The 18,887-nt window shown below is 51.7% G+C and overlaps 1 protein-coding gene across 2 annotated transcripts in view; it reads left to right on the forward strand.

Annotated features, from left to right (window-relative positions):
• The window catches only part of LOC100115067 (semaphorin-2A), a 273,030-nt gene that overhangs the window by 80,654 nt on the left and 173,489 nt on the right, over positions 1–18,887 (forward strand). Inside the window, exon 3 of one of the 2 annotated variants that reach the window (XM_016989530.3) lies at positions 7,832–7,953. The exons of the other annotated variant lie outside the window; for it this stretch is intronic. The gene's annotated coding sequence lies outside the window, so the exon portion shown is untranslated. The remainder of the gene's footprint in view (positions 1–7,831; positions 7,954–18,887) is intronic. 2 annotated transcript variants of the gene reach the window in all.

The raw sequence follows: 18,887 nt of genomic DNA on the forward strand, positions 1-18,887 counted from the left end.
ATTATTATTGCCCTGGAATAGGAACGCCAGCCGAGCAAAACATGTATTTTTAACGACAGCTCGTGTAAACTTTTTCTACTGCGCGCACTACTTGTCCTGCTTTCATTATGAACTCGCCTCTATTTACTCACGTGCACATGTAGTTTTTATCATCGCGCAGCCTCGTAAATGTCGGCAATGAAACCTGGCGTGCATTCGAAAATACGATGCGGCTGTACATGAGAATGCTATTTTCTCATTACCGCGGTTCGATGTATGGGTTATATCATCCGCGCAGCTGCTGAAAAATTCGCAGACGGCGCTTCTGATAGTTGTGATTGCGGCTGCCTCTGTTGTGGGACCGCAACTGGCGGCGCCGAGCAATACGAATTTCCTGTACTTCTGATTATCTTCCTGACTCTATACCTATACGACTGTTTGTCTTGCAGTGTTTCCTCGTTTGCTGCTTGATAAACTCGGCGAGAGATATTGCGCGCACTGTTATCAAACTTTCCGAACGTATCGATCAGCGGGAAGCGCGAAGCCTCTGCTTCTTGTTCGCGTCTATGATATTTTACAACGTTCATCGATGCGCGGCCAAATAGGGCAGTCGATGAGACAATAATTAGAACAACCGAGCAGTCCGCCTGACGAAAGCCGACTCGTACTACTGGAACCCGAAACGGTTGTTTTGAGGCTTTTGGCCCTATTGCTTCGGACAAAGAATGTCGCTACCAACCTCCGACGATGCAATTGTGTTTCGCCGCCGCTGCAAGCGAGAATCGACTGGCGATTGCAGCTCGCGAAAATCGGGTGGGCTTTTAATAAGTTTTACCAGCACGCCGGTGAAGCAGGTAAGCCGCTTAGGCGCAGCAGACGGCTTGGCGAGGCTCATCGTTCGGGATAATCATTTTGACTTCCGTGCCGGCGGGGAATAATTCAAAATATGCAAATGGCGGCGAGGAGATCAGTCGCGCCGAGGGGCCGGCATCGAAGAAGTCCGAGTGGTGGCGGCGAAAAGAGCGAGCGAGCCGGCGGAGCGCGGATATAATAGAGAGCGGGACGTATAATGCGCCGAGCGCAGCAGCAGTGTTTTTAGGTGGGAATTATTGCCGGTTCCGCGACCGCCTGATTTACATTTATTACGCCGCTCTCGTAATGGCGCCGCTTTATCTTCCGTTATTCCAACTAATTATACTCCCATTCTGATAAAATATGAGCTACGTGCGCGTATGCGCGTCTCTCGCTCGCTTGCCCGCCGCCGTCGGCGACTGCGTCTACGACTACGACGAGGACTTTGCCAGCTCGCAAAACGCCGCTGGGGCGCATAGTATACGCGGGGCTCCCCCGACGACGCCGCGCGCGCTCCTTTTTCCCCCAATTTTTTCGAGCTGCCTGCGCGCGCGGCAAGTTTGATTAGAAGGGAGCGGGTCTATTAAAAGTTTCTCGTAGCCAACCGGCGAGCAAGGGCCAACTGGACAGCCTGCGTGCGTGTCGCGCGCGAGCAGGAGGATGACCATCAGCCGGGCTGCGTGGCAGAGCAAACGCTACTCACGTTCGGCTCGGGCTCGTAATCCGATCGAGCTGATCCTGTCCCGTCGACACTCACTTGCTCCGCCCGCCTCCCCCTCGTACTCACACTTGACACAACGCGCAGAGCAGGAATCCGGCGAGTCGTTCGATGCGAGTATACAGCGAATGTATACTCGCATAACGCCGCCCGACTAATTGGCCCCGCATTTCGCGCACGGCGGGAGCCTCTTCTTTATTGCCCATCATCTGGCCCCCGGCGTTATGGAGCCCATATAGCGCCCGCGCAGGTACATCGGCCTAATGCGCCGGGTAAAGTAAGCTTCATCAAGCCTTAATCTGCTGTGCGCGACGCGAGGCTGGATGAGAGCCGGAGTGTATAGGCACGAGAGAGCGAAAGCCAGTCGGCTCTGCAACGTTGCGCGCGGCCTATAAATAACTAGTGAGGACAGTAAATGCGAAACAGGATCGGCGGGTCGATACGGACACGACGCGCGCGGACTTTATGTTTGAATGACACTGCTATAATAGAGCGGGATGAACTGTACGCCCGGGGGGAATGGATCTTCCGCCCGCCCCTTGTTTTTATGACTCTAGCCTCGGCGCTATCACCGCGCGCTCTGGCTCGCGGCAAAAACCAGCGCGTCACCCGCTATTTCAATAGTTTCACCGGACGTAAAAGTAAAAGGGGTTTGTACTCCGTGAGATGAGAGCAACTTTCTTAACGCGTTGAAACGTCGTCGAAGCCTTGTTTTTTTGAATCCGCGGAGTTTTGCTTCGCAGCGAAATAAAGAGCGAGTCGTTAAGCGATCGAGCGCTCGGGCCCGTGATTCAAAGAGCGAGACACGCTGTCTCGTGAAAGAAATTCAAGCTCGCAGAAAAAGCCTTGGCACGGCTGTACACGGGCAGCATGGCAGCGAAGCGGCAATCAGACTGCCTGATTTAAGGCGTGCTGCACTCGGACAAAACATGATGGAACGCGCGGCAATCATAGGAGGCATTATGGGAGAAGAAAGAAGGGAGATATGAGAAATAAGCCCGGCCTCGCGAGCAGCTTAAATAGTTTATTTTGCCCAGATAAGCTCCGACGGCCGGCGAGGAAAGTTTTTCGACGTGGCACTGCGCGCGCCAGATATACATCGACGAACGGCCAACTTCTTGTGTTAGGAAGATTGGAGGATGTTCGGTCGTTCGAGGGGGATGCTCCGGCGCTCTTATTCGGCGACGACCGACACTCCGCTACCTCTGCACTGCGCGCTCTCTCCTTTTCCATCGGAGCGAAATGGACTTGCCGCAACTAATGTGGTTAAGCGAATGAGCGGTCGATGAGCCATTTTGTCTCTGACCCCTCGGACGGATTTTTCATTCCCGCTCTGGCCCGGAATCTTTTTTTCCTGCAGCACAGAGCTCTGTTGACGCCGCCGAATCGATCGCGTTTCTTCCTCGCGATATGCTCCCGATTTTTCTTTCCCCGAACTCTAGCCCGCCAGACAGCCAGCAAACAAATTGCATTTCCCTGCGCCAGGAATAGCTCGAGCGTTTAATGCTCGCTTGCTTCTTATCGCGCTGACCATCCATATTATTTTTAGCGAGTCATGAGTGACGAGCTAATTCAATAATGAAAAAATAACTGAAACGCGGTGAATGTGATACAGGGGTGTATTTAATGTGACATGATTACGCAAGTAGAAGGAGGAGGGAGAGCTTCCAATGCTTATATTTGATTACGTCCATATCTGAATTTATCCAGGCAAATCGAGACTTCGTCCCGCGTCCGGACTGCTTTTTAAATGGTCTTAATTGGTCGAAGCACTTGATCAGAGAGGGACATGCGCGAATGCTGGTAAAGTGAAGTGGAGAAAATGAGAGAGATGGAAGAGGAAGCGAGGCGAAACTGAAGAATGTTCCTAATGAAATTAACACTTACCTGGTAAAGTCGATAAGAATCTCGGCCTTTAATCAGACTCTTTCGCCCCAAGGCTCTCATCGCCCCCGCTTCTGCTATCACAGTGCAGACTCGAGACTCTGCGCGGAGCTTCTCGGGCTCGAAGCAACTTTTTCCCACCCTCCCCTTTTCTCTTTCGGCTCTCTCATCACGAGCGAACAGGGGCGGGGGTAGAGCGACAGAAGAGGAGAAGATGGAAGTCGAGACGAAGCAAAACGCGGGGAGGCCGACGCATCTCCGGGGGAGTTTCGCGAGCGACGGGGGTGGAGAGTTGAGTAAATAATGATTAGGCTGATTTGTATTTTTACATCGTGCCCGATTTCCAGCGGGTAAATATTGCGAGTATTCTCAAGCCCGACTCGGATGTTGTCGCAGGAGATTCGAAAGCTGCTCGATACCCGCTGGCGCGATAATCGCGCTCGCTCGATGCGTTGTCGGTCTTGCGCGAGAAACAACGAAACAAAATTGGACTTTTCAGTGCGTCGAATTTCGACACGGCAGTGTTCCGGGGGGCCGCGGAGCTGGAAACGCAGCCAAGAGCAGCCGTAGAGTTTAGTTTAAATTAAAGCATAGTTTCGTAAAATTGCGCTCGCGACGCGACAACAAATGAAATTCCTCGACTGCGCCGCGAGAAGTAAAACTCGCGGCGAGTAGCAGATAAGAAACTGACGGAATAGAAAATTAAAAGACAAACTAGGCTGAAGTGGATTATATCAAGCAGGGAGTGAGAACGGCGAAGCTCGAGTGCAAAGAGAATGCAAATTCTCGCAGACAATAGCGAACGGCAAATCTGCGGGAGGCGGAGCGCGCTGCGGCTGCGTGTCGGGCGCACACGCTCTGCGGCCGTCTTGTGCTCTCTGCGCACGAGTGTGTGCCGGGAAGGAAAGAGCAGACCGCGCGCGCGGTGCGTGCAATATCGTTTAGTATGCGGTGTAGACAGTTAGGCGAAACTTCCACTTGACTTTGCTCGGCAGAAAAGCTATATCCGAACTTTTGAACTACGAATTAGGTACTAAATGGCGCGTAACGGAGCAGCTCTCGCTGAGAAAGAGCTTGCCCGAGAGCGGGAGGGAGAGAGGGAGAGAGGAAACGAATGTTCGGGGCGTTGCTGCGCGCACATCGACCGACTTTTCCGCGCGCGCGTGAGTATCGCTTTGAGTAGCCGTGCGAGCGAACAGCTCGTGCATTATGCATGAGTGGCCAAACCGCTGCCACTGCCGGCGAGCTCCGGCGGCTGCGATAAAGAACCGAAACCGATGGCAAGGCCGCGGAGATAAGAGCCACAGCGCCAAGAGCCGAGTATACGGACAGGAAAGAGCCGCCTGCGTGCGCGTCGCTCTCTCGTTAACTTTGTCCCCGAGCTGTCCGTCCGTTCTTGAGTTTCGGCTCGCACACGCCTCCTCGACAGTTGTGCTCAAACTTTTAAGCTATCGCCTAAATAAATCTCGCGCTCGCCAAAGTCCCCTTCAAATACAGCGCAATTTATAATCGAGCCTGTGTTTCACTTCAGCTGGCGCTCCATTTCCACCTTCGAGCGGGATATTTTTATCAAAGTCAATATTATGTGTGTAAAGAGTAATCTTAGAGAAAGTGCAAAGATAGGTTTATTAGAATGACAGTTATTATTTACAATCAATAACATGAAGTTGCATGGGAAACAATAGAACTTAAAAAGAACGTTATATTTCAATTAATCAATAACCGAATGAACGTCGAATCTTTTGGTTTCGCAATTGACGAGGTCACCTCATCCGGCTTCGATTCGCGCATCGAGAGCGAGTGCGAGCTGCGCACTGCTCATTCCCCGTCGCGGATTTTTAAGCAAAAAGGGCGAGAGAAGCGAGGATGAAAGCTGTCGAGTAGAATAGAGGCGCGCGTGTAAGACAGCGCGAGAGGCGAGTAATCTGCGGGGTCGCACATATTTTAGCCAAATGACTACGTCAGGGGGAAGCAGTCCTTATCCTGCGACTACAAGAGCGTGTCGAGAGGCGCTTTCCGGCTCCACCTGCAGCCTATCGTACGCTGCACGTTTGAGGAAAAAAGAGAGGGACGCTCTCTTCTCTCTCCATCCCAGCCGGCTTTCTCTCGCTCTCGCTAGATGGAACGACGCGCGACTAGCTTGCATGAGAGTGGCGGGGCGTGTTATGAAAAAGACAGGTCTCGCGTTAGGAGGTCACACGCGTGCGGCACTAACGCAGGTATAGAGGGCAGCCAGCGCGGGAGTCGGAATCCCTAATGGAGGAGCACGCGAGCGCGCGTTACTCCGGCTCTCTCGCGCAGCTAGACCGTAAAATTTTATACGTACATTCAGACATAGTGCGCGCGCGCGCGCTGTCTCCGTTGGCCTTTTTCCCCCTTTTCTTCCTCGTACTTCCCTTTTTTGCACGCACGCGCGCGCGCGCACGCCGAGAGGGAACAAGATCGATTCTTTAAGAACCCGAGCTTACCTCCTTTATGGGGAGCAGCCTCTCCTCTCTTATTTGCACATTTGCGTTCGTCAAGCTTTATTTCTTTCCTGCGATTCGCTTTCGAAGGAGCTCCGCTCGTTTGCGCAGCAGTGACTTTCTTGGATGAATCGACAGGGCTCTCGGATTCTCTCCCTGTACAACCGCGCGCGCGAGTTTTTCTTTTGCTCTTGCATCAGGATTTCCGAAACCCGCGTGTTAGTTGAACGTACCACTTGACCGCCAACTTCCGAAGGGTCGGCTATTTGTTTTACTCTCGAGAGCTCCGGCCATAATTATTCATCCCTTCGGCTTTATGCTCGCACCCACTTTCGCAGCTTTGTTGCTCGAGACTAATAATCGCCCTCCCCTATTGACCCAAGTCCTTGCAACTCTATTGCGGTCGCTTTTCTTCCTGCATCCTTTGCCTCGTCGAGCAGCGACTGTAAAAAGACTGCTCTTCGATTTTTCTTTGTTTTTCATCTGTTTCACGGTGGATGTTGTGCATTTATTTTTGCTAGAAATTCAGTTGTGAGCTGTAATTCATAAAACTCCGCTTTATCTCTGCTATAGCAAAATTACTGTAGCTATTGGTCGGTCTGTTACTGAGCTATACAACAAATACTTGGAACTTTAATAAATTTTAGTGAACTTTAGTAAATAATAGATAGTGTTCGGAAAACTGGATAAGGTGTGAAGCGAGGGAATTAGCGGGCAGCTAGGCAAAACACCTTGTCTTGGAAGTTCCTTTTAGATCACTGTTTATTTCCAATCCTTATGCTAATCTAACTGCTAATGTTGAACTATACTTGCGCGGAGAAACTCGAGGGTTGCGCTCAAGATCGGTCCCGTCGGAAAGCTCGTGGTGGCAAATGAAAAAGCCGAAAAGACGATTACGTAATCAGACTAGAGCATAGCGATTCTTCGAACGTACTCTCTCGGCAGATCTACTTAGGCGCGAAATATGAAATATAAACGGATCGAACAGACGCCGATTCGAGTATCCGTGCCCAGTTGACTTATTTACACGCAGTCCATAAAAAACCTTTATCCAATATTCTGTAAGCGGTTGTAAATATCAACTCGAGGACCGATAGGTTATACGTGCCGTGTGAGGCCAATCATATTGGCCAATCGACGTGTGATCAGGGGACAAATATAGCGATGGCTCTTCTCCTCGAACAAGCATTGAAAATAGATATCGCCGGTTTTTCAACACTCCACTCTCATCCATGTTCGTCATCTGTTTTTTTTTAGAAGAAGCTCTCAATAATTCAATTCTACAGTCAGCTTGAATTTTTCATGAGAAGTGTGTCAGCACGCTCAGTGATGCGAGGCAAGTTTTCAATGAAAAGTCGCGAATAACTTGCTTTCTTCAATCATTGACGCTTTTCGACTTGGCTGAATAGACGCAAAGGCTGGAAGATAAAATGCTTACTTGCGTGTCAGGCGACATCAAAGTACGCTACGACGCCGCGCATTAGCGGGTAAAGCCGTGAAATCGCCCTCGCGGCGGTATAATTTTGGAAACAAGGCCGAACTTTTGGGCGAAAGTTTGCGCACGAGCGAGCGAGAGCATGGCGCGCGATTACGGCAAAGGGAAATGTTTGCATTTCTCTGGCCTAAAACCTGAAAGGGTTCTCCTGTAGATTAGAAAGCTTCTGGTAATACAAGTCTCTTGGCTTGAAGAGAAGAAGATTGGCCTGCCAGTCCATTAGACGGGACATTTCATAGCCTACCATAAACTCTACTCCCCTCCCATTCATCCGCGACTCTCAACTTTAAGATTCTTTGCTTTTTCGCCCTCGGCGGCATAATTGCGGGCGCGTGCGAGCCAAAAAATGAGCCCGAGTAGACCATGGTTATAAATTATTCCGCGAAATATCTTCTCTCCCGACCATTTTCATCGTGTCTCGCTCTTCTCGTGTTTCAGATGGCGACGCGTACACATCGCTGTATTTCCGGACATTAATTGCAGTAAAACGTTTTTTTTCAAAGCTTGCGAGGAGTATATTTCAGCCCCGTGCGACCGGATCAGGAGTAATAGATAAGAAGGTGAGAATTTCACTCGTATGTATATGTATATTCCGGCGCTGCAGTGGAAACACAATCAATGGGGGTCGCAGATTAATGCCTCCATCCTCGAAAGTGGGAGCTGGCCGTTAATTACGAGGCGGGCGAGGGCCGGGGGCGGAGAAGTAGGTAGCTATACGTATAGCGCCGGCGCCAGCGTCGGACCGCTCGACCTGGAAAATCCTAATTTACGCTCAACTGGCACCTCCTCCATTTAGCGGAAATTCAGCCGGCGGTTCTGCATATCTTCCTCTTTTTCCCGCTCTCGTATCATTATATCATTATATCATTATACTATATATACGAGGCGAGGGCCCTTGATGAATTCAAAGTGTAGCTGGGGATAAATCAAATGGACTGGGGCGCCGCGTCGATAATTAACGCGTTAATCAGGCAATTTCGCGCTTTTGCAGGCATCCCAGCGCAAAGCGCATGGGCTGCACGCAGTACACGCGCTAGACTCGCGGAAAGCCCGCGCACTTGACTAGTAATAATAGTTCTGCGGCGCAGTTGATTGCGATGAGATTACTCTGATGCTCGTCGCGTTGATCAAAGGCGAGAATCCTTCAATGGCCGCGCTTTGCCCTGGCCTGCAATCCGATTTGCCTTCCAGCCGGAGAGACGGAGGAAGCTCCGCAGCGATATTGCATCCATGCGCCGCCCAGCTCTCAAACACGCGCGTCCTGCACGTGTGCGCGCGACGAGTCGGTATTATACACGCACGGTATGGCTCCTCCGCGCAACGAGTCCCGTCGCAGCTGCAATTTCGTTGTCGATAACAATGTTTGCCGCAGTTAGCGCGGACCTATGTCAAACGGCTGCGCAATAATGAATCGGCCAGCTCTCTCCGTATATTCGCGTTTATGACCGCCTTTAATCCTTCCGCGCGTGTCTGTGCGCTCTGTTGACACGGCCGGCCGCGCTTTCGAATACCCAGTGGCGCGAGCGGGGATCTTGGCCCGGCAGCTCCTTCTTCTCCGCGCCGCGCGTGACGCACGGCCACCCGCGGGATATTAAATCTGTGTATACACAGTCGCGCGCGCGCCGTGTCACAGTCTTCTGTTTGCGCCAAGCAAGCCGCCGCCGCGACCAACCCTTCGTCTCTTATTACCTTTATGGCGAAATGAGCGCAGTACCGCGCAGCCATCCGCACGAGCTTAGTGATGAAAATTTTGATTGCAATTGCGGGCGTTATGCGCTCATCTGTGCGAGACGTGCTACGAGAATTGTTGCACGGAAAAAAATGGTTGGTAACAGTAAGAAACCGCTTGGCAAAATACGCACCAACTATTTTTTTGGTTAACCTTACCTTAAGTACTTGGTAAGTATAATAAAATAATTGGTAAGTTACCTGCTGTTTTGGTAACATTTATCAAGTTATTGGTAAGGTTAACCAAAGAAATAGTTGGTGCGTATTTAGCCAAGCGGTTTGTTACTGTTACTAACCATTTTTGTCCGTGTGGACATCCTCGAGCCAAAATGTCCGGAGAGCCTCCAACAAGTTCTTTGGTGCATTTATGGACAGGACTATGCAACAGGGTTATGGTTTCGACTGGCTATCCTTTTCCCTTACATTTTACGGGCCCCAACGAAGCAAAAAATACTACTAATCGTGGAATCGCTCATGCGTACGCGAAAGGCGCGCTGCGACCGGCAGCGAGCTGGCTCTCTCATATCGAGCGAGGGCTTGTGCTGTAGGACAGGTCTCGGCGCGGCGGGAGCCTGCGGTGCTCCGAGAGATAATTCATATCCATCTATATTAATTCCCTCGCGGCCGCGCACAGCCGCTTCTGATATGTATATACATTAACTGGCGGCAGCAAGCTCGTATCGTACGCCAGGCCGCTTCAATTAAGTTCGTCGGGGAGCGGCTGTGCTTTCCGTTCTATGTTTGCCTCGTCCCGAATCTTCGCGGAGCGTCTCCGGCGGCATCTCTCGTTTGATGAATCGCCGCGCAGAACGCATGCACGGCCGACCGTCGACGAGCCGCGAATGAGAGCAGAGAGGAGATGTTTGCGGGGAACGAGTCGAAATAAAACACGAGCTGCAACAGTGCGTGGCGCGACGGGGTTAACGCGCCGTGTCGAGGCCTCCATGCGTCTTCATTAGCTGCTCGCCGCGCCGCGCTCGCGCTTATCATCGCGTGCTGTCGTCTATTTTACGGTTACGCTCGCGCAACTGGCCGCTCTCGCGCGATTCCGATCGCGGCAGAGAGATAGCGCGTCGCGTCATTGTGCCTCTCTTTTCTCCGGCGCGTATTTCGTGCTGCGCTCCGCGCCCCGATAAAAGCCAGCTCCTCTTTTCCGATCGTCGATTCGACGCCCATTCGTCTGGCTGGCGCGCTCTCGGGCCGCTGAATCCGGCAGTGTGAAACAATTCTGCCCGAGTATTCCATAGTAACACTTACGGAAAAGCCGCTTCTGCTTACGTCGCGCAAAACTGGAGCGAAAACATGCATCGCTCGTTAGACCTGCCCATATTCAAATTGCCGTCGAGTGAGAAATGTTTGAAAGTACGACTCGCGGCGCTGCTCGTCATTACTGCCTGGCGAGGTGACAGAAAGTTGGCACTCGCGTGCACACGAGACCGTGAAAAAGGGTGAAAAGGCTCAAAGCGAAAAGGCCCGCCGAGTGCGCGTACGTCGGAAAATGTGAGAAGGTGCAGGGTAATGCGCGCGGGAGGAATATGTGTGCGGGCACGTTAAAGTCGGGCGCACTCAGACCAGACTGCTCTTTTTGAGAGCGTCGGCATCGCTGCAGCCGCCGAGGTCGAAGAGCGCGATTTCATGTAGTCGCGCCGCAGCCTCCGCACCTTGCCCCTCCCGGCCGCAGCGGGCTAATTAAGATGGACGAGTCGGTTCATGGGGATTAATGACGATCGTCGGCTTCCGTCCGCCTCTCTGGAGTACCGGGCTCCGCAAGCACGCCTAAGCAAGCCTAAGCTCCGACGCTACTTGTTTTAATTGGAAATCGCGCGAGTCCGGCGTCGCGCTCCCGCCGCGACCGTATAACACCGATAAACTTTGGCGCCGCCCGCGCTCTCATTCTCCACGCTATCGACGGGTTACATTTTCCTGTTTCTCGAGCTCTCTGGCCGGGGATGTTTCTTCTCAGAAGTTGGCTATAACACCCAGAAAGTAACCGGGATCATCGTCGCTTATTACTCGGGTGTTTGCGCTATTCCTGTACAAGCGAAAAGTTTTAAGATTAAAAATTGAAAGGGCCACGTTAGAATGACGCTCTCATCTCCGCGTACAAAGTCTCTTACCAATTAGTTTCAGAATTATTGTATTTCAAAGTTTTTTTACATCAAACGTCGTTAATAAACGCACCATCCATTATAATATCTTAATAAACGTGTAATGATTATCCATTATAAATACTTATTTTATGCTAGACCTATTTTGAAACTAAACTCGATTTTAATTAATTACCTAACGAAGCACGATTTCAGTTACATTATATTAACGTGGACTGCGTCCATTAGCAGCTATCGCATCATCAACGTGTGATAATTTTCCATTGGCGAGTATTTTATATGCTAGAACTGCTGCCTGAAACAATTAGTTCTGAGCAATATAATTTGCGTCTGCGCCGTGGGTGGGTTTGGGAGTAATCATCATACGAACTAAATTTTTCAAGAGTTTCAGTTTTGAAATTAAAAAGCTTCTTTGGTCTCGCTTTTCAGTAGTAAAGTGCAATAAAGTGACTACAATAAAATAAAATATGGCCATACACGGCCGATAAACAGTGGGTGAATACGTCACTCTGCTTTATTCGTCTGGCTCGGGGGTTGATTCCTGCATGCTTGCAGTATAGACGGAGCAGTGAATAACGCGTGCATTAAGTGCGCTTCTCTCTACGTCTGTGTTTCTGCACACGGAGCTGTGTTGTACCACAGCGTTCGTAATTAGAGTTGCCGCAGTGATGCCCGCCGAATCATAATCGGCTAATTTGAAGGTTGTCGGTCCGATCAGAGCTGATCGCACGAGAAACTGCGCCTGGTCGACCTTGTATACTGAAAATCAATGCTCGAAAAATCAATGTCGAATAAATAGTCCGTCGAAAACAGAGCTTTCGCCCGCTGTTGTTGTGCCGTCCGGGTTTGTACATCGGTTCATCTGTCTCGCGTTTAATTGAAGGCGCGGTCCGAAACGAGAAGCACGTTCTTGGAAAATATGGACTGCCGCGTCGTGCTCCGATTCGAGCGAGATTAGAGCGGCGCCTGGCGACGAGGGGTCGCGCAATTAAGGAAAGTGCAAAAGATGCATTGTAGATCGCTCGGAATCGGAGACGCGCGAGCGTTAAGCGAGCGGGGGAAATCATGAGCGACGACAAAACAATTAGGAAAGTCGTTGGCGCGACGGGCGAAGCGGATTTTTGCGCGCCAAGTTGGGAATTCCCGCGAGCGTGCGCGCAGGCAAAGAGCGCGAGGCCGAGGAGCGAACGAGGGAACAAGGGGAGGCGCGCGCCGCGCGCCCGATTAGAACAGAAAGGCGCGAACGGGACGGCACGGGCGCTTCGCTGAGTCGAGAACTTGAGAATGCAAGTTGGCATTACGCGCGGCATGCAGAAATCGTCTCCGCGTGCTATAATTCTTGCCCGGCGCTTGCTTATACTTCTATATATTATATAGCGCGCCTCGCCGCCCGCGCATCCAGAATTTCGAACATCCGGAGCGCAGCCTGTACACACAAGTATACAGCCACCCCCTCCCCCCGTAGCGTCCGGGCAACTTCGAGATCGCTCGTTCGCGCGCGAGTCCGGAAACTTGTCCGTGCAAGAAGCGCATATGCGACATAATGCATCACGCTCCCATTGCGAACCTCTATGCAAAGCGTCTGCGCGCGCGCGTGTGTGTGTGTGTGTGCATTACAGGAGTGCGAGCGCCCAACTTGCATGAGTTACGTCTGCGCCCGCTTCGAGGAAATCGAATTGTGCAATTTTAATGCGACGCTCAACGCCGCGTACAAAACATTCCTAGCCCGGCTCTAACTGTTTGGATGGAGAAACTCCGCGATGCAAACAGACCCACTGATTTATTTTTCACGATGATATACGTGCTCGTCGTGCTATCTCCTCTTGCTGCTCCTGACGCAACATCTTCGCTCGAGCTATACAGCGCTATTCGGATGAGACCTGGCAATCGTCAAACTATTGCGTGCAGCCACGTTTTCATGTCGCAGTGTTATTACGTGTATTCCAGCGCGTGTGTTATCGTACGAAAACAAGGAGACGACTCCGCGTTGGAACAACTGAAATCGATGCGAGGATCTTGTATTATACTCCGGCGCTCGCTGAAAAAATATTGACCCAGCTTATGAAGGTGTATAGCGTGCATTGACACTGAGAAGGTCTCGGGTGCCGGTGTTATGGGACGTCGACGACAGTGTAAACAGAGTTTCGATCAACGCTTGTCTCTCGGAAAACGTCGCAGGCAGTCTCTACGTGACGTTGGTACATAAGCGCTTGCGGCTTGCTCGCCCGGCCATCTGTTATCCCAGACTTAGCTCCCTCTAACGCATTTCACATTATATTTTATTATATAGATCTCGGCATCGCGTATTTCGCAGTAACGGGGGACACGGGGCGACCCAGTTTGTTGTTATTTGCCGAGAGGAGTAAAAAGATCGCAACGGAGAGATTTTAATTTTCATACCGAGACTTCACTTTGCAAGATTATCATGCAGCTTGCGTACGCGCATGCCGGCGCTTCTTGTCTCTGATCTGCGCGTCTGCAATTTCTTCGTGCATTATTAGGTTAGCTGCATTTTCACTAGCGCTGCTCGGATTAGATCCGTTAATTTGTACTTTGTGAAGCAGCAAATTTCAGCGGAATGAAGTGGCTTTTTTCTGGTAAAAGAAACACTGCACGATTAAAAAGGCGCGAAGAATCAATAGCGGCGTTAACGGCTGCATTGACGCCGATTAATCGAATAACGATATCGCGTAATTCTTTCCCTCCCGAGCTTCGCGCCCGATCGGCAAATGCGCTTTTTGCTTGATTCCTGTTTTGCTGTTCAGCAGTCTAGCGGCTGCAGCCCTTTAGTCTCGCGCCGGGGACGCCCCTCCTTTTATCCCGTGGCCTCCGCGGAGATAACGCTAGCAATTAATTAGGGCGCACCTATAGTCGATAATTGCATTTTCAGGCCATTTTGCTAAAACGTTTCGGCGCAACGACCCTCGTATCGAGAGAGCTCCGCATCACCACTCTTTATCTAGCCGAGAGCGAGAGTACATCGGCGGCGTGACGACGTGCGAGAAACTGCGCAAAGCTTCGCGCCTGAAATGGAACGGGGGGCCAAAGTGAGCTGGTGACTAACTGCATTAGCCTTTCAACCCTTTCACCTCATCGAACCTGCTTACCTTCCTCTCGCTACCTACAGCTATATATGCGTGGCCGATAATAGATCATAGACTCGTCGGCATGATTACACGGTCCCCCGAATTCGGGGATTTTTAAGCTCGGAGGAAAATTTAATCACGCTCTTTGCTATTTTTGGCACTCATTGATTTTTGGCATTCATTGATCACAATTTATTATTAACGCACTCCACGTACACAGCGCTTCTCGAACATACTCGTGCATGCGGAATGATGAATGCGGAGCATTTGCTTCCACAAGTTTATGGGCGCATTATACAACAAATTTAGATGGATGTGCATAAAACTCGGCGTCTGCACAGCGCGTACAGTTGCCGCGGTGTGAGCGGCGATCGATCACAAACTGCGCGAGCGACCAGATTTCCTGCGCGAGTTTCAGCATTTTGGCGATATAATACATTGATATTGCGTTGATACATTCTCATTATCATACTCGTCAAATTAAAAGAGCCGAGAGGCCGGCGTGCAAAAAGCGCGCCGCCGAGGCTTAATTGATGCGCGCGCGATGGGCTGACGCGCTCGTACATCAGTCCCGCGGCGGTCCACGGCCAGATGCGGTGGAATATTTATCAGCCCGACAGCCGTAATATCTCGCCGCTCGGAGAGAGTCGCTTTTATGGTCGATTCGTCGAGTAATTTTTGATGCCGCGCGCATCCGCGAGGCTACTCCACACTGCGCACACTGCAGACGAGAGTGATCGACACACCGGCGCACGACGTGGAGTGGAGAGAGCGGACGAGACCGCAAACGTATATGGCGGAGAGACCGCCGACGATCGCGTCGCAAACCTTGACAGACAGCACCTGCTGCCGGCCGCTGCGGTATTGGAGAGACAGAGGGCTCGGCTAGCCCCGATAGGCAAAACTTATTTTCGCGTCGGGCTCGGAAAAGCGGACAATATTTCGATGTCCGCCGCGGCGGTCGCGCGATGCCTGTCTGGCTCTGGCTTGGACTGACCGCGCGTATGGGCTATGCACGCATCGCCGCGCCGATATTGTCCAGCCGCGGATTCGTATTATGAACCGCAGCCGTGATTGCAGCCGCTTGTTTCGATGGCCGGTGCGTGCTTTCGATAAAACTGTCAACGCTATTGACCTCGAGTGCGCTGCTGGCGCTGTCAGGCCGCGCGCCGCGATTATCGAAGAATCCCGCTCAAGAGCGCGCATTGGCAGAATAATTGAACTCGTTCTCAGACTGCAGCAGCGTCCGCGCGCGTATATCGCCAATCGCGCGCGCGGTTTACCTTTCCGGCTCGGCTTTCATCGATATAACAACGTAAAAGAGACCAAGCGCGGGCGCAGTTCGAAACTCGCCTAATTGTTCATCCGGCGAAATTCAGCGTTGCGTGAAAACTGTTTGTACAAAGCAATCGCACGTGCGAGCGGCGAGTCGCAATTTAAAATAACGCCGCTGATTGCTTTGCCGCCAGCCTGTGTCAAACGCAATTTTTAGCGTCTATCGTTTTTCAATAAAATCCTCTCTGTTTGCGCGCCTGCAGTGCGCCAGTTGTTCGATTTCTCGAATTTTTATGGAGCTACTCTCAGAGTTCGTTTACCGCATTACATTAGGCACCTTTTCAGTTTTCATTAACTAGAAATAGAGCGAGTTTCTATTTAGAGTTCCGAGTAGTTGTACCATGGAAATTCTCAGAATGAGTTTCTGCTGTAAGTCGTCGCAACTTGAAAACTTTACTTTGTCTACACCTGTTGTCTCTGATTCCTTACGTTTGCACACGATCGCTTTACTGAACGCTTTTGTAACTATTCATATTTGCTGCTGCGGCAGCGTCGACCGTTCCATTCTGTTTGCGCGTGCAAGTGCTGCAGTGGTAGTCGTGCGTCGTTCGATTCCGTCCGCAAAGCGCTTACGTTACATTAACCGCAGGCGAGCAATACCTACCCGCCAACGGTCTCGCGATGACGAGCGTCAGCCGAAAGTTCGCGCGGGAAAAGCCGCAAAGCAAAGTTTAATTGCAGCCTTGAGTCCCGTCGCGCGGCGAAACGAGCTCGACAGTGCGCGAGCTGCAAAGTTGCTTAATTAATAATACCCGCACTTGCAGCTGGTTAAGGCTGGATGAAAAATGAGCAGCGCGCGAGTGGCTGTGTCTCGAAAAACGGAAAAACTCCGATTCGCTTTCCCGAATTTAATTACGATTAATAATCCGCGCCGCGAAAAAGGAAATAACGCGAATTCAAGCGGAGGGAAGGAAGGAAGTAGAGCGACGCTTGGCGCTGCACGCAGCCGGAGAAGTATAACAAGGGGCACAGGCGAGCGATCCCACTACAGACTTTGTATGTATACTGTATAGCATACACAGCAGTAGACGGCTGTACACAAACGTGGCACGTAGAGCAGCAGCGGCGGCAAAGCTCGGGAACGCGTGCCGCTGGATTACCTTTTATGGCTGGCTGAATCTGTAGGAACGGCTTGTAATTGCGATTCACGTGGTCGCCGTTATATCGCTCGCTCGTACAAGCGCTCCCGTACCTAATACCTATCCAGCTTTCATCTCGGTGCGTGCGATTCTACAACTGCGAGCGCGCGCGGAACTATTGAATTTCCAGCGTCGGCGAAGAAGCGGAGCAAAGGAGGCTCGTCGTCTTTTAGGGCCTTCGCGAATTACGTCTGCGCGATTAATGTGCCTCGATTTTACGTGACTACTTGCGCAGCGCATGGTGAGCGCAGCGTTTGGCGCTATAATCCACTTATAGGAGTGCCGAGCACCGCCGCCGCCGCCGCCGCCGCCTTTGAAGCTGTCTTGTCAATGAGATTTTTGCAGCGATGCGAGTCCCCTATTAGCCCGGGATTGCATTTAGCGCGAAAGCGGGCTTTTGTGGCTTTTGTATCATGCAAAACGCGCGGGGATCCACAGCTCACGAGACTGTAAGGACTATAGCCGCAGCTCGTGAGTATATCTGTAGGTGAGTCCGGGCTTTGCGTGATGAGGTAAATAGAGCGTCGGCGCGGCGTCTGGCAAGTGGCAGCTAAATATTGCGTGCGCGAGTGTGCGGCAACAACCTACTCCTATCGACTTACGCTCTGCTAGACTTCATCTCCACCGCAAAAACGCTTCCACTCGCGCGCACCCACTCCGCCGCCCGCCTCTACGCACGCCTATTTCGCGTCGAGCCTGCATTTTCACTTGTACTGCTGTACTTTACACCGAGCAGACGCGCGCTTGACTCTATACACGCCAGCGCTCTCGATTACCGAGCGATCCATCTTCGATTATAAACGTATTAGCAGTCCATTTTGCCGCGGATACACGTTGCACTGCAGCCGAAGCCCTTTCCGTCAGCGCATTGTCCATCACTTAAACCGCCGCTTCGCGCGTGTCCCCGCGAGTCATCCTGACTGTCGATTAAAATCCGGTTACATTTCGGTGCGCGCGCTCGACGCAATTAAGGAAATGGGCCGCATTCCCCCCCCCCCCCCCCGCGCTAGCGAGAGAAAACCGAAGCGGAGCTGTTGCCGGGCAGGGCGAGCAACGGAGAGGTTTTTCCGCGGCTAAGAGCGGGCGAGAGTCAGGGCATTAGCAGTAATGAGCGCGGGAGGCCGGTACATCAATATCGCAGGGACGCTGAGGCAGGCACTCTCGGTAAATTGATAGATGAGCGCGCGCCGGAACGCGCAGAATTTTCATAACTGACATAGTTAACGCGAAAATGACGGAGTAGCCGAGCAGCGGTTGTTCGATCTGCGCGCCTCGTCTCGCCGTGCCCGCGCTCTCTGCGAATCGAAGGGGAATCCTCGCGGGAGTCGAAGAGCATCGGCCGGTAATGCGAAAATAACCGCTGGGGGATGAATCACCCCGGCGCTCAGACCGAAGCGCTGCGTATGCGCGCGCTTGTGTATACACGGGCACACTCTCTCTTTTTCGAGTTACCGAGCCACTGCGCTGCGCTGATCATCGGCCAGCTTTTAATTGAAGCCTCGAGATGCGGAATGATGTATGGTCCTGGGGCTTCTCTCATATTGCGGCGCGCGCATAAGCGCATTTTCAAGGAAGAAGCATTTATCACCCCCGCGGCAGTCTCGGCGTGCAGTCGCCCCGACAAATGGCTCATTTTATAGCGAACGCTTGAATTGAGTTCTGCGGGAAAAAATTCCATTGAGAAATACGAGCGACGCCGTATCAAGTGCTCTCTGCAGTACATACATCCGAGCGGGACTCTTTATCGTAGATCATTAAACGTTGCTTTAGTGTGTCATTGACGAATTACGAGAAACAATAAGGACGAAATAAAGCGGGCCGTATACAAGATTTACGATATAACGGGAGGGTCGTAGCGGCGCGACAGAAAAGTCGAGGATTCATTTTGCCGACGTGTTGACTGTGCGCGAAGTAGTCGATCGTAAAAAAAGAAGCGGCGGCGGCGGAGAAAAGTCGAATGACTATGAGGCGAAAGGCGCGAATAAACGCAAGCGCGCGATAGTTATGGCCGCTTCGGAATAGCGCGCTGAATCTTTCTCGTTTCAGCTTGTCTCGCGGCGCGGGGGACTGCTCGCGCGCGTCGATGGCGGGCGATAAA

Source organism: Nasonia vitripennis, chromosome 2, assembly GCF_009193385.2.
Source record: "Nasonia vitripennis strain AsymCx chromosome 2, Nvit_psr_1.1, whole genome shotgun sequence".
Lineage (NCBI taxonomy): Eukaryota > Metazoa > Arthropoda > Insecta > Hymenoptera > Pteromalidae > Nasonia > Nasonia vitripennis.